The sequence below is a fragment of the Erythrolamprus reginae genome, chromosome 10, assembly GCF_031021105.1.
Source record: "Erythrolamprus reginae isolate rEryReg1 chromosome 10, rEryReg1.hap1, whole genome shotgun sequence".
Taxonomy (NCBI): domain Eukaryota; kingdom Metazoa; phylum Chordata; class Lepidosauria; order Squamata; family Dipsadidae; genus Erythrolamprus; species Erythrolamprus reginae.
Genome location: NC_091959.1, coordinates 40,067,432 through 40,080,046, shown reverse-complemented (window position 1 = coordinate 40,080,046; position 12,615 = coordinate 40,067,432). Strand labels below are relative to the sequence as shown.

General features: G+C 46.0%; 1 protein-coding gene across 1 annotated transcript in view; it reads left to right on the top strand.

The window, feature by feature from the left end:
* Window positions 1-6,759: 6,759 nt before the first annotated feature.
* Window positions 6,760-12,615, top strand: part of DGCR8 (DGCR8 microprocessor complex subunit) — a 28,712-nt gene continuing 22,856 nt past the window's right edge. Inside the window, exon 1 of the mRNA XM_070762727.1 lies at window positions 6,760-6,981. The gene's annotated coding sequence lies outside the window, so the exon portion shown is untranslated. The remainder of the gene's footprint in view (window positions 6,982-12,615) is intronic.

The window sequence follows — 12,615 nt, the reverse complement described above, 5'->3', positions numbered from 1 at the left end:
AGGCACCAATGGACGGCTGCACACGCCCCTAAACTGGCTCTCTCGGCGCTATAGGCACCGCCATCACATTTTTCACCCACTTCTGCGCAGGCCATCATCTGACTCACCCCAACTTTCTTACTTTTATACAGTTGGTCCTCAACTTCCGAGAGTTTGTTTAGTGACTGTTCAAAGTTACAACGGCAGTGACTTGGGACTCTGTTGGAGCAGTCCCACAATCACAGGATCAAAATTCGGACACGTTGCAACTGACTCACATTTATGACGGCTGTGGTGTTCCGGGTTTTGCGATCTTCCGAAGAAGCAAAAGTCCATGGGGAAGCCAAGATGCCCTTAGCAACCTGCATTTCTAACTAGACAGCTGCAGTGAATCACTTAACAGATGTAGCCAGAAAGATCATTGAGTGAGGCAAAACTCAATGTCTTGCGTAACAACACAAATTTGGGAGGTCTCTTGTCATCGCAGGTTGAGGGCTACTTGTACAGTTCAAATTGTGTGGAACAGCGATGAAATGTGCATAGGGTTGAAAAAAGGAAACGGGTGGGTGGAACCTCACGCTGCTGCCGCTACCAGTTGTTCGAATCACCGGCAGCATCTGCTACTGGTGCGCCCGAACAGGGACGAGTCAGTAGCATTTCATCCCTGGTGTGTAATGATGCCCCTCTTCACTGGCCCATTTGAACTGGGAAATTATAGACCAGTGATGGTGAACCTATGGTATGGGTGCCACAGTTGGCATGCGGAGCCATATCTGCTGGCACGCGAGCTGTTGTCCTAGCTCAGCTCCAACGTGCATGTGTGTGCGGGCCAGCTGATTTTTGGCCTGCACAGAGGCTCTGGGAGGGCGTTTTTGGCTTCCAGAGAGCCTCTAGTGGGATGGCGAAGTTTAAGTTTAAGTTTTATTAGATTTGTATGCCGCCCCTCTCCGAAGACTCGGAGCGGCTCACAACAACAGCAATATAATATACAAAGTAGAAATCCAATATAAGTTAAAAGCAATTTAAAACCCATAAATATTAAAAAACGATCATTACTACACAATCATACCATTCTCATATATTACAGTCAGAAAAAAGGTGGTGCTGGGGGGACAAGATAGTTATTCCTCCCATGCCTGGTGACATAGGTCTTCAACATCTTACGGAAGGCGGGAAGAGTAGGGGCAGTTCGAATCTCCAGGGGGAGTTGATTCCAGAGAAGTGGGGCCGCCACAGAGAAGGATCTTCCCCTGGGTCCTGCCAAACGACATTGTTTAGTCGACGGGACCTGGAGAAGGCCAACTCTGTGGGACCTGATTGGCCGCTGGGATTCATGCGGAAGAAGGCGGTCCCGGAGGTATTCTGGTCCGATGCCATGTAGGGCTTTAAAGGTCATTACCAGCACTTTGAATTGTGACCGGAAACTGATTGGCAACCAGTGCAGGCCGCGGAGTGTTGCAGAGACCTGGGCGAATCTAGGAAGCCCCACAATGGCTCTCAGGGTCGCATTCTACACGATCTGAAGTTTCCGAACATTTTTTAAAGGAAGCCCCATGTAGAGAGCGTTGCAGTAGTCGAACCTCGAGGTGACGATGGCGTGAGTGACTGTGAGCAGTGACTCCCGGTCCAAATAGAGCCACAACTGGTGCATCAGGCAAACCTGGGCAAATGCCCTCCTCGCCACAGCCAAAAGATGGTGCTCTAATGTTAGCTGTGGATCGAGGAGGACATCCAAGTTGCGGACCCTCTCTGAGGGGGTCAATAATCCCCCCCCAGGGTAATGGATGGACAGATGGAATTGTCCTTGGGAGGCAAAACCCACAGCCACTCCATCTTGTCAGGGTTGAGTTTGAGCCTGTTAACACCCATCCAGACCCCAACAGCCTCCAGGCACTGGCACTTCCACTGAAGGGCATTTTTACCCAAGCCTGGCTCCAGAGAAGCCTGGGGAGGGCAAAACACGAGCCTATTGGGCCCACCAGAAGTTGTGAAACAGTCCGCTTCTGGCCTCCAGAGGCCTCCAGAGGCCTCCAGGGCAGCACGGGAAGCTGTTTTCGCCCTCCCCGGTCATTGAATTATAGGTGTGGTCACTTGTGCATGCACGATAATGTACGCCCACGCTCTTTTGGCACCCAGGGGAAAAAGGTTCGCCATCACTGTTTCAGACATTACAATCATGCCTTAAATTAAAATCAGCCAAAAGCTTTAAATTTCTTCCTTTTTGTAACTGAGGAAGAAGGGAAATCGCTGAGTGAATCAGCTGCTTAATTAATTCCTTCTTGCCCACTCATCCCTCTCCCTCCTGTCAAAACATTTTTCCAGCATTGCTAAAAAAAATATTCCAGATATCCTTTTCTGGATTCTGAACCTACCGATGAGGGCAACACAATTAGTCTGATGTTTCGCATTCTTGCAGTTGAGTTTACAGACCATACATTATTTAAAAACCAGCTGGAAAATGGCAGTTGTATCAGCGGAGTCCTTGTTTGCGTAACCTTGAGTTTGTTGAATGAACCATAGATGGAATCGCAAGCTTTTCCTAGGGACAAACTATGTTTTACAAGCCATAATGGCACCCCAGGCAAAGCCAAATAAGGATTAGCGTGATGGGTAAATCTTACCTGTTATTTGTTTGTTTCTTTGCTTGTTTGTTTAGTTAGTTACTTAGTTAGTTAGTTAGTCCAATACACAATGAAGGTTATAGAGGATATACTCGTAGTATAATATATCAGAGAAAGAATAGAAGAGAAGATATAGGAATAAAATATATCAATGAAAGAATAGAGAAAGGATATAGGAATAGAAGAAAAGATATAGGAGATATAGGAGAGACAATAGGACAGGGGACGGAAGGCATGCTAGTGCACTTATACACACCCCTTACTGACCTCATAGAAATCTGGAGAGGTCAACCCTGATAAGACGGAGTGGCTGTGGGTTTTGCCTCCCAAGGACAATTCCATCTGTCCGTCCATCACCCTGGGGGGGGATTATTGACCCCCTCGGAGAGGGTCCACAACTTGGGCGTCCTCCTCGATCCACAGCCCACATTAGAGAAACACCTTTCAGCTGTGGCGGGGGGGGGGCATTTGCCCAGGTTCGCCTGATGCACCAGTTGCAGCCCTATTTGGACCGGGAGTCACTGCTCACAGTCAATCATGCCCTCATCACCTCGAGGCTCGACTACTGTAATGCTCTCTACATGGGGCTACCTTTGAAAAGTGTTCGGAAACTTCAGATCGTGCAGAATGCAGCTGCGAGAGCTATCATGGGCTTTCCCAAAAATGCCCATGTAACACCAACACTGCGCAGTCTGCATTGGTTGCCGATCACTTTTCCGGTCACAATTCAAAGTGTTGGTCATCACCTATAAAGCCCTTCATGGCACCGGACCAGAATATCTCCAGGACTGCCTTCTGCCGCATGAATCCCAGCGACTGGTTAGGTCCCACAGAGTGGGCCTTCTCCAGGTCCCGTCAACAAAACAATGTGCATTATTTTACATTTGGAAACATTAAACTGCAGTTTCCATTGCTTTGACCATTTATCTAGTAAAGCTAAATCATTTACCATATTACAGACACCTCCAGGAATATCAACCCTATTGCACACTTTAGAGTCATCGGCAAATAGGCAAACCTTCCCTACCAAACCTTCTCCTATGGCACTCACAAACACATTAAAAAGAATAGGACCCAGAACAGGCCAAAATCTTATGCGTGCATCCCTTCACATGCACAGAAGCAAAATCTCGCGTAGGTGCACTCCAGGGTCACAGAGTTCTACGGAAAGTGCCTGGTAGCATTCATAAGTGGAATGCGCCCCTGGATACAAGGTGCATTGGAGGGTTAACATACTCAGATTAATATGGGGTCCCTATGCTTGTGAGGCCCATGGGCAAGTGCCCATCAGACCTATGAGTTAAGGCAGCCCTGCTTCAACCATTTCTACCCACTCAGGTTGAACAGCTACAAACTAGTACTGTACAGTGGTACCTCTACTTACGAACTTAATTCGTTCCGTGACTAGGTTCTTAAGTAGAAAGGTTTGTAAGTAGAAGCAATTTTTCCCCTAGGAATCAATGTAAAAGCAAATAATAATAATAATTAATAATAATTTATTAGATTTGTATGCCACCCCTCTCTGAGGATGTATGCGTGCAAACCCATTAGGAAAGAAATACTGTAAAAGCTTGGAATTTGGGTGGAAGGAGGAGGAGAAAGAAGAGGTGGCGGAGGATAGTCACTGCTGAAGGAGGAAGGTGAGGTGAAGGGAATTTAAAAAAATCCAAAACTTTAAGGCTTAAAAAAAAAAGAGGGACTCTGAAGCGACAAGGAGGAGAAAGTGCCTTCCATACACCCGGCGCGAGGCTGCCTCCCATACACTGTACCAGAGATAGAAACCCAGGGGGAATAGCAGGAAACTGATTTCCTGGGAAATTTGAACGGGCTCGGGTTGTTAAATTGAAAATGGTTCTTGAGAAGAGGCAAAAAAATCTTGAACACCCAGTTCTTATCTCGAAAGGTTCTTAAGTAGAGGCACCACTGTAGTTGATAGGTGTTCTAACAGGGCGCTTTGTTCATTGGAATGCAAACGGCGACTCTGGGTTTTATTTAAACCACATTTCATCTCAGCCAGCAGCCACAACATTATGCTGTCCTTTCGCTGCTAGATTTTAAGATTTGGGGGCGGGAAGGGGTTTTTAAAATTGCAATTATTTATTTACTGATGGCATCCTGTTGCGTGTTGTAGGCATATGCCCCCGAAGGTAGCATTAAACCCATTTATAAAACAAATCGAGCCCAATGCCTCCCTCTTTAAAGGGCTGCTGGCGGGGGAGAAAAATATCGGTGCCCCTTCCTCCCAGCAGCAGCCAAGCTATTTTTAATAAAACAGAATAAACAAGCTGTTCTTTTCGCCTTATAATGCGGTTAAGAAGCCAGATCGCTCTTGTAAATGCACACTTGCTTGTTGCTGTTCAGTTCAGCATACATCTGGTTCCAAGGAGGTGATGGATAGAGTTTTCATATCCACTGGTGGAAACCTTTAGAATCTAGCATTCATTTTACTACAGAGGCAAAGCCTTTGAAAATAAAAAAGGGGAAATAGGTACTATCCAGGGAGGAAAAAGGCTCCTTGTCAAAATTAAATCAGTTAGGCATTTTTATATACTGTGCTGCCTCTTATTTTTGGCTCTAGTATATTAGAACTTAGCTTATTATTTTGTTTCAGATACAGATTAACAGTTGAAAGGTCATCTAGTCCAGTGTTTCCCAACCTTGGCAACTTGAAGATATTTGGACTTCGTATTCGCTGGCTGGGGAATTCTGGGAGTTGAAGTCCAAATATCTTCAAGTTGCCAAGGTTGGGAAACACTGATCTAGTCCAACCTTTCAGACCTCAGGGACCACTAAATTCATAATGCTTAGATTATTATTATTATTATTATTATTATTATTATTATTATTATTATTTGTTTGTTTGTTTGTTTGCCACCCCTCTCCGTAGACTCGGGGCCGCTAACAACAGTAGTACAAAACAGCATGTAAATCCAATACTAAAACAGCTAAAAAACCCTTATTTGTAAAACCAAACATACATACAAACAAACAAACAAACAAACATACCATGCATAAATTGTAAAGGCGTAGGGGGAAAGAATATCTCAGTTCCCCCATGCCTGACGGCAGAGGTGGGTTTTAAGGAGCTTACGAAAGGCGAGGAGGGTGGGGGCAATTCTAATCTCCGAGGGGAGTTGGTTCCAGAGGGCCTGTGCCACCACAGAGAAGGCTCTTCCCCTGGGCCCCGTCAAACAACATTGTTTTGTTGACGGGACCCGGAGAAGGCCCACTCTGTGGGACCTAACCGGTCGCTGGGATTCGTGCGGCAGAAGGCGGTCTCGTAGATACCCTGGTCCGGTGCCATGAAGGGTTTTATAGGTGATGACCAACACTTTGAATTGTGACCGGAAATTGGTCCGCAATCAATGCAGACTGCGGAGTGTTGGTGTTACATGGGCATTTTTGGGAAAGCCCATGATCGTGCTCGCAGCTGCATTCTGCACGATCTGAAGATCCCACAGACCACTAATATGATTGTTTTTAAAAAAAGATAAATAGTATTTAGTTCAATATAAAAAATGCAAATAATTTTTCTGTGGACCATCCACTCCACTCTAGTGATCTGCCCATACACTGCTCAAAGAATTAAAGGGAACACTTAAACAACACAATGTAATTCCAAGTAAATCAAACTTCTGGGAAATCAAATTGTCCACTTAGGAAGCAACACTGATTGACAATCAATTTCATTTTGTAATCAGCACATTCAACTTTGTACAAAACAAAGAATTCAATGAGAATATTTCATTCAATGAGATCTAGAATGTGTTTTTTGAGGGTTCCCTTTATTTTTTTTTTAGCAGTATATTTTCCGCAATTCTAGGATTGGAGTGCTCCAGCTGGACGGATTTGTACGTGCATCCTTGCAACACTTCATATATCTTTATTATTACTATTATGATTTATGAAGAGTGTCTTCCTATTGGCGATTCAGCTGCTTTTCCTCAGCTTGACCGACAGCCCGAAAGCCCACCCCTTCCCCCTCGCGTTTCTAGTCGCCCCACCACCCTCTCTTCGGGTCCCGCCCTCCAGCCGCTCCTATTGGCCGTTCCTCCCCGCCCGTGGTTTCTACTGGAGGCGGCGCGCGTGCCGGGGAAGGGGGGAAACGTCTCCGCGTCTCCAATGGGCGGGAAGCGCGCGAGCCCGCTCCTCGACAGCCGATTGGCCGGGAGGCGGGGAAAGGGGTCGGGCCGCCTCTCTTTGCGGCGGCGTGAGGAGACGTTTAAAGATGGCGGCGTCCGCGCCAAGGCAGTGAGAGAGAAAAAGCCGTGACTGAGGAGGCGGGAAGACGACGGGTTTCCTTCCCTCGCGTCGATTGGGAGCTTGGCGGACGGCGGAAAAAACCCAGAGGAGCAGCTAAGACCGGGCGGGCATGGCTCAGGTGAGTGCCGGGCCTGGACGCCTCCGCCTAGAGGAGGGGGCTGCCCGCGGGAGCCTCTTTGACTAGGCCCCATGGCCCTTCGAGGCCGAAATCTGTGTCCCCAACCCCTTCCCCAACCTCAAGATTGACGGACGGGGGGAGGGCTCAGTGGCCAAGTGACCGGCACCATCCCTCAGAATTTGATGGGGGGAGGATAACAACAACAACAACAGAGTTGGAAGGGACCTTGGAGGTCCTGTAGTCCAACCCCCTGCTTGGGCAGGAAACCCTACACTAGTTCAGACAAATGACTATCCAGTCTCTTCTTAAAAACTTCCATTGTTGGAGCATTCACAACTTCTGGAGGCAAGTAGTTCCACAGGTTAATTGTCAGGAAATTTATCCTTGGAAAAAAAAAACTTGGGGTGTATTTTATTTTAATGGCGTTTAAATTCTAGATTTCGGGGGTGTTAAGGCTCTTATTTCTCTTTTTAGGGCCACAACTCTACAAGTGGGCCACAAAATCTAGGGCCCTTAGATTATCTACAGTCGACCTCTTCCCGTTTCTAAGAGGTCTGTAAGGGGCGTGCATAAGCACATCATTGTGCCTACCATCCCTGTCCGACTGTCCTGTTGTCCTTTTATCATTACTTTTTACTTAGCTTATATATAAACAAACTACTTTCTTGTATGTATTTGACAAGCAAACATGTAAATAAATAAATACATAATAAAGTCACCCCACGGTCTACAGCAGTGATGGGCAACCTTTTGAGCTTGGTGTGTCAAAATTCGCCAAAAAACTGAGCATAACTCGGGTGGTGTGTCAACTTGAGAAAAAAACATAATTTTGTGATATTTATAGTTTAAATAACAAATATGCATAATTATCTTTCTCTCTCTTTCCTGTCATTCTCTGCCTCAATCATTTTCTCATTTCTCTTTTTTTTCTCCCCTTTATTCTATCATTTCTCTCCCTCTCTCTTCCTATCTTCTCTCTCACACTCTTTCTCTCTCTCTCCCTTCCTTCCTTTTTTTCCTTCTCTCTTCCTTCCACTTTTTTCTCTTTCTCTCTCTCCCTTCCTTTTTTTCTCTTCCTTCCACTTTTTTCTCTTTCTCTCTCTCTTTTCCTTCCTTCCCATCTTCCCCTCCCTCTCTTTCTCCCTCTCTCCCTTTATATTTATCTCTTCCTTCCTTCCTCTCTTCCTCCCTTTCTCTCTCCCTCTCGTTCACTTTTCTCTCTTCCTCCCTTTCTCTCTCCCTCTCGTTCACTTTTCTCTCTTTGGCGAACCCCCAAACTGTTCAGATTCAAGTAAAAGCTTATCAAGGGGGGTGGGGGGTTGTAAAAATCTAGTTATGAGCCGCCAAAGGAGGAAGCAAATGGTGCGACGTCCACGCAGGGGTTTTTTTCAGACTCTCTTTTTTGCGAGCCCGGCATGATTTTTTAAAATTACAAATTAACAACCCGGAAAGGGTTTACCTTAGCACCGTCTCCTGTAACACCGTTCTGGAAGGCGAGCAGGGAGCAGAGGGGCGAGGGCAGTGTTCCCTCTAATTTTTTTTCGGGGTGGGCGGAAAAGTACAGTGTCTGAGTGACAATCCCTTTGGGACTGGGCGGCATATAAGTATAAATAAATAAATAAATAAATAAAGTGTGGGCGTGCGCTATCACACATGAGCGAGTTCTTGCATCTATAATTCTATCCTTTCTATGTCTCCCTCCCTCTTTCCTCCCTCCCTCTTTCCTTTCTATCTTTCTCTCACCCTGCCTTTCTCCAAGCCCTTCCTTTTCCCTCTCCCTATCCTACTACCCCTCACCCTCCTTCTTTCCTCCCTCCCTCCTTTTTTCTATCCCTCCCTTTCCTCCTTCCCTCTTTCCTTTCTATCTCTCCCTCCCTCTTCCTTTCTATCTTTCTCTCCCTGCCTTTCTCCCTCTTTCCCTTCATCTCTCCCTCTCTCTTTATCTCAATTCCCTCTTTCTCCCTGGGCTGCTGTGCCTGCCCTGCAGCCCCACCACGGACGGACTGCCTTAGCATTGGCGCCCCCCCCCCACACGCTGCAACTGCCGGACCATCAGCAGCACACACACACACACTGCGTTTCTCCCTCTTTTCCTTCATCTCTCCACGCACACGCTGGCAGCACACACACACGCGCGCACACACCCCACACACGCTGCGTTTCTCCCTCTTTCTCTTCATCTCTCCACGCACACGCTAAGCTCCCGGACCATCAGCGGCACGCACACACGCGCACACACACACACGCTGCCTTTCTCAATCTTTCCCTCTTTCTTTCTTGCTCTCTCTCACTCTCTCTTCCTTCCTATCTTCTCTCTCTCTTTCTCTCTCTCTCTCCCTTCCTTTCTTCTCTCTTCCTTCCACTTTTTTCTCTTTTCCTTCCTTCCCCTATTCCCCTCTCTCCCTCTTTATATTTATGTCTCCCTTCCTCTCTTCCTCCCTTTCTCTCTCCCTCTCATTCACTTTTCTCTCCCTTCCTTCCCTCCCTCCTTCTGTCCTCTCCTCTTTCCCTCCCTCTCTTTCCCTTCTTTCTCTCCACATCTCCGGCGTGCAGCTGGCTTTGCTGACCGGCACAAGTCTCAAGCCAGCTGCCCCGGAAAGCCAGGAAGGTCCTCCTGCCCCCCCCCCCGCCGAAAAACCCCCGGAGGTCTACCGCCACCAGCCTGAGCCTCCCGTTGCTCCACTCGGCTTCGCTGTGGACCTCCGTTGTGTTTTCGGAGGGAGGGAGCGGCGGGAAAGCCCTGTGCTGGCCAGGAAAGCTGGCTTTCCGAGAAAGCGCGCTTTCTTACAACTTTCTTTCTTACAACTCTTTCCTGGGCAGGGGGAAGGGAGGAGGCCTGCAACCCCTCCCCTCGCTCCCAGCGGCCCCTGCGAGCCAACCACCGTTTGATGCTTGGCACCACGCCAATCAGCTGGGAGGCGGTGTTCTCGCCCCTCCCAGCCATCGCAAATATCGGCGGGGCGAAAATCGCCCGGCCTCTTAATTAAGGGGAGAGGAAAAATAATAATAATTGCGGTTGCAATTGCACTCCCTAAAGCTCCGTTTCTCCGGCGGCCGCGTGTCACCAAAAATGGCTAGGCGTGTCAGTGGTGACACGCGTGTCATAGGTTCGCCATCACTGGTCTACAGGGTTCCAAGGGCTTTTGGGGAGTCCCCATCCAGGATCATTTATTTATTTATTGGATTTGTATGCCGCCCCTCTCCGGAGACTCATCCTTTCTGGTCAAAATGGACCTTAGAAACATAGAAGATTGACAGCAGAAAAAGATCTCATGGTCCATCTAGTCTGCTTTTATACTATTTCCTGTATTTTATCTTAGGAGAGATATATGTTTATACCAGGCATGTTTAAATTCAGTTGCTGGATTTGCCAACCATGTCTGCTGGAAGTTTGTTCCAAGCATCTACTACTCTTTCAGTAAAATAATATTTTCTCAGGTTGCTTCTGAGCTTTCCCCCAACTAACTTCAGATTGTACCCCCTTGTTCTTGGGTTCACTTTCCTGTTAAAAACACTTCCCTCCTGGACCTTCAGGTGGACGGGGGAATACAGCTGCCTTCCTGGGAGGGGGGGTGTTTGCGGGCGGGGGAGAACCTTTTTTCATTAACAAAATAAAATATGAATGTTACAAAGATCTGTACTCAAATACCAATCTCAGCCATCTAACCATTGAAGCGCAGCAATGAAAAAAAATCAGATACTGAACTGGTATACAGTATGTCTTCCTATGTCTTGACATTCAGCAACCCATTTGGCTGTCCATTGGGAATGTATGTTAAATCATTAAATCGATATCCAGTGTTTATTTGATTTTTTTTTTAAATGGCAGCAAGCAAAACTTTAAGAAAGGGAAATATTTCAGGCATGAGAGTAATGATTTTATGTGGCATGAACAATGGAATGAAAAATGCCTGAGAAATAAGGGTGGCTGTAGTATTAGTTGAAGGCATCAGCTTGGAAACTGGAAGACTTGAATTCTAGCCTCAAGGACAGCTGGGTAACCTTGGGCCAGCCACTTTTTCTAGACTCATGGAAGAAAGCAATGACCAATGACTTGCCAAGAAAACTGCAGGGACTTGCCCAGGCAGTATCTAATAATTGAACACAGTTGAAGGGGTGGGGGGAGGGAAAGCTAATACAATAAATTTGTGGTAGCTGCAGAGCAATGACTGTGAGTAATTTCTAGAAAAAGCACCAGCTTTTTCAGTCTTGCAAATTCTTTGCCTTTCAAAGTGTGTGGTCCTTTTTGTTTTTGTTTTGTTCATGCTGCTTTTGGGGGAAGTATGCTAGATGACATACTTGTTCAGTTCTGTATGTTTTTCTTTTAGCAGACAGCGTGTTTAAGCAAGTCAGTTTTGTGGCAACAAAGTTTACAGATTTATTCTGGCAAATTTTAACTTGGTCCAGCTTGGTGTTGCTTCATGACAGTGTAACACTTTGCCCTAAATTTTTTATTGAACACAACCTGAAATAAATCTACTTATTCATCTACTTGCTTCTATCTAGCTATTCCAATCCTTTGAATTCTAAAAGGAGGCTTATCAAAGTTGGAGATGGTATTTCCATGAAAGACCATCATCCTTGCCTGCCACTTGTCACTCCAGACCTTGTAAATATAATGGTCAAAACAACGGCTATGGAAGCTATACATTAAATGAAAATAAGTCTTCATAACCATACTCCATACATCATCATAATTTTACCAAGGTTGGGTTGGCTATAATCCATTGTTAACTTAGAACTAGGAACTTCAAGAGAAATGTAATATTTCATTTTTTCACTGTGTTGCTTTTTAACTATGTCAATAAAAGAAATTCAGATAATCCTGTTTTATGACCACAATTGATCCCCAAATTTCTGCTGCTAAGTGAGCCACTTGTGTGAATTTTCCCCATATTATTATTATTATTATTATTATTATTATTATTATTATTATTATTATTTATTAGATTTGTATGCCGCCTCACAGCAGCGATAAAACAATATACAGTAACAAATCTAATATTAAAAGTCTAAAATAACAAATCTAACATTAAAAGTCTAAAAGCCCCATTATATAGGCAAGGAGAGATGTCTCAGTTCCCCCATGCCTGACGGCAGAGGTGGGTTTTAAGGAGTTTACGAAAGGCAAGAAGGGTGGGGGCAATCCTAATCTCTGGAGGGAGCTGGTTCCAGAGGGTTGGGCCCGCCACAGAGAAGGCTCCTCCCCTGGGTCCCGCCAGACGACATTGTTTAGTCGACGGGACCCAGAGAAGGCCAACTCTGTGGGACCTAACCGGCCGCTGGGATTCGTGCAGCAGAAGGCAGTCTCGCAGATATTCTAGTCCGGTGCCATGAAGGGCTTTATAGGTCATAACCAACATTTTGAATTGTGACTGGAAACTGATCGGCAATCAATGCAGACTGCGGAGTGTTGGTGTAACATGGGCATACCAAGGTAAGCCCATGATTGCTCTTGCAGCTGCATTCTGCACGGTCTGAAGTTTCCGAACACTCTTCAAAGGTAGCCCCATGTAGTTAGTCGTAAGGGCGAAAAATGCTACAGTAGTTGTAAGTGTGAAAAATGGTCTAAAGTCACTTTTTTCAGTGCCATCGTAACTTTTAATGTTCACTAAACTATTGTTAAGTAGGACT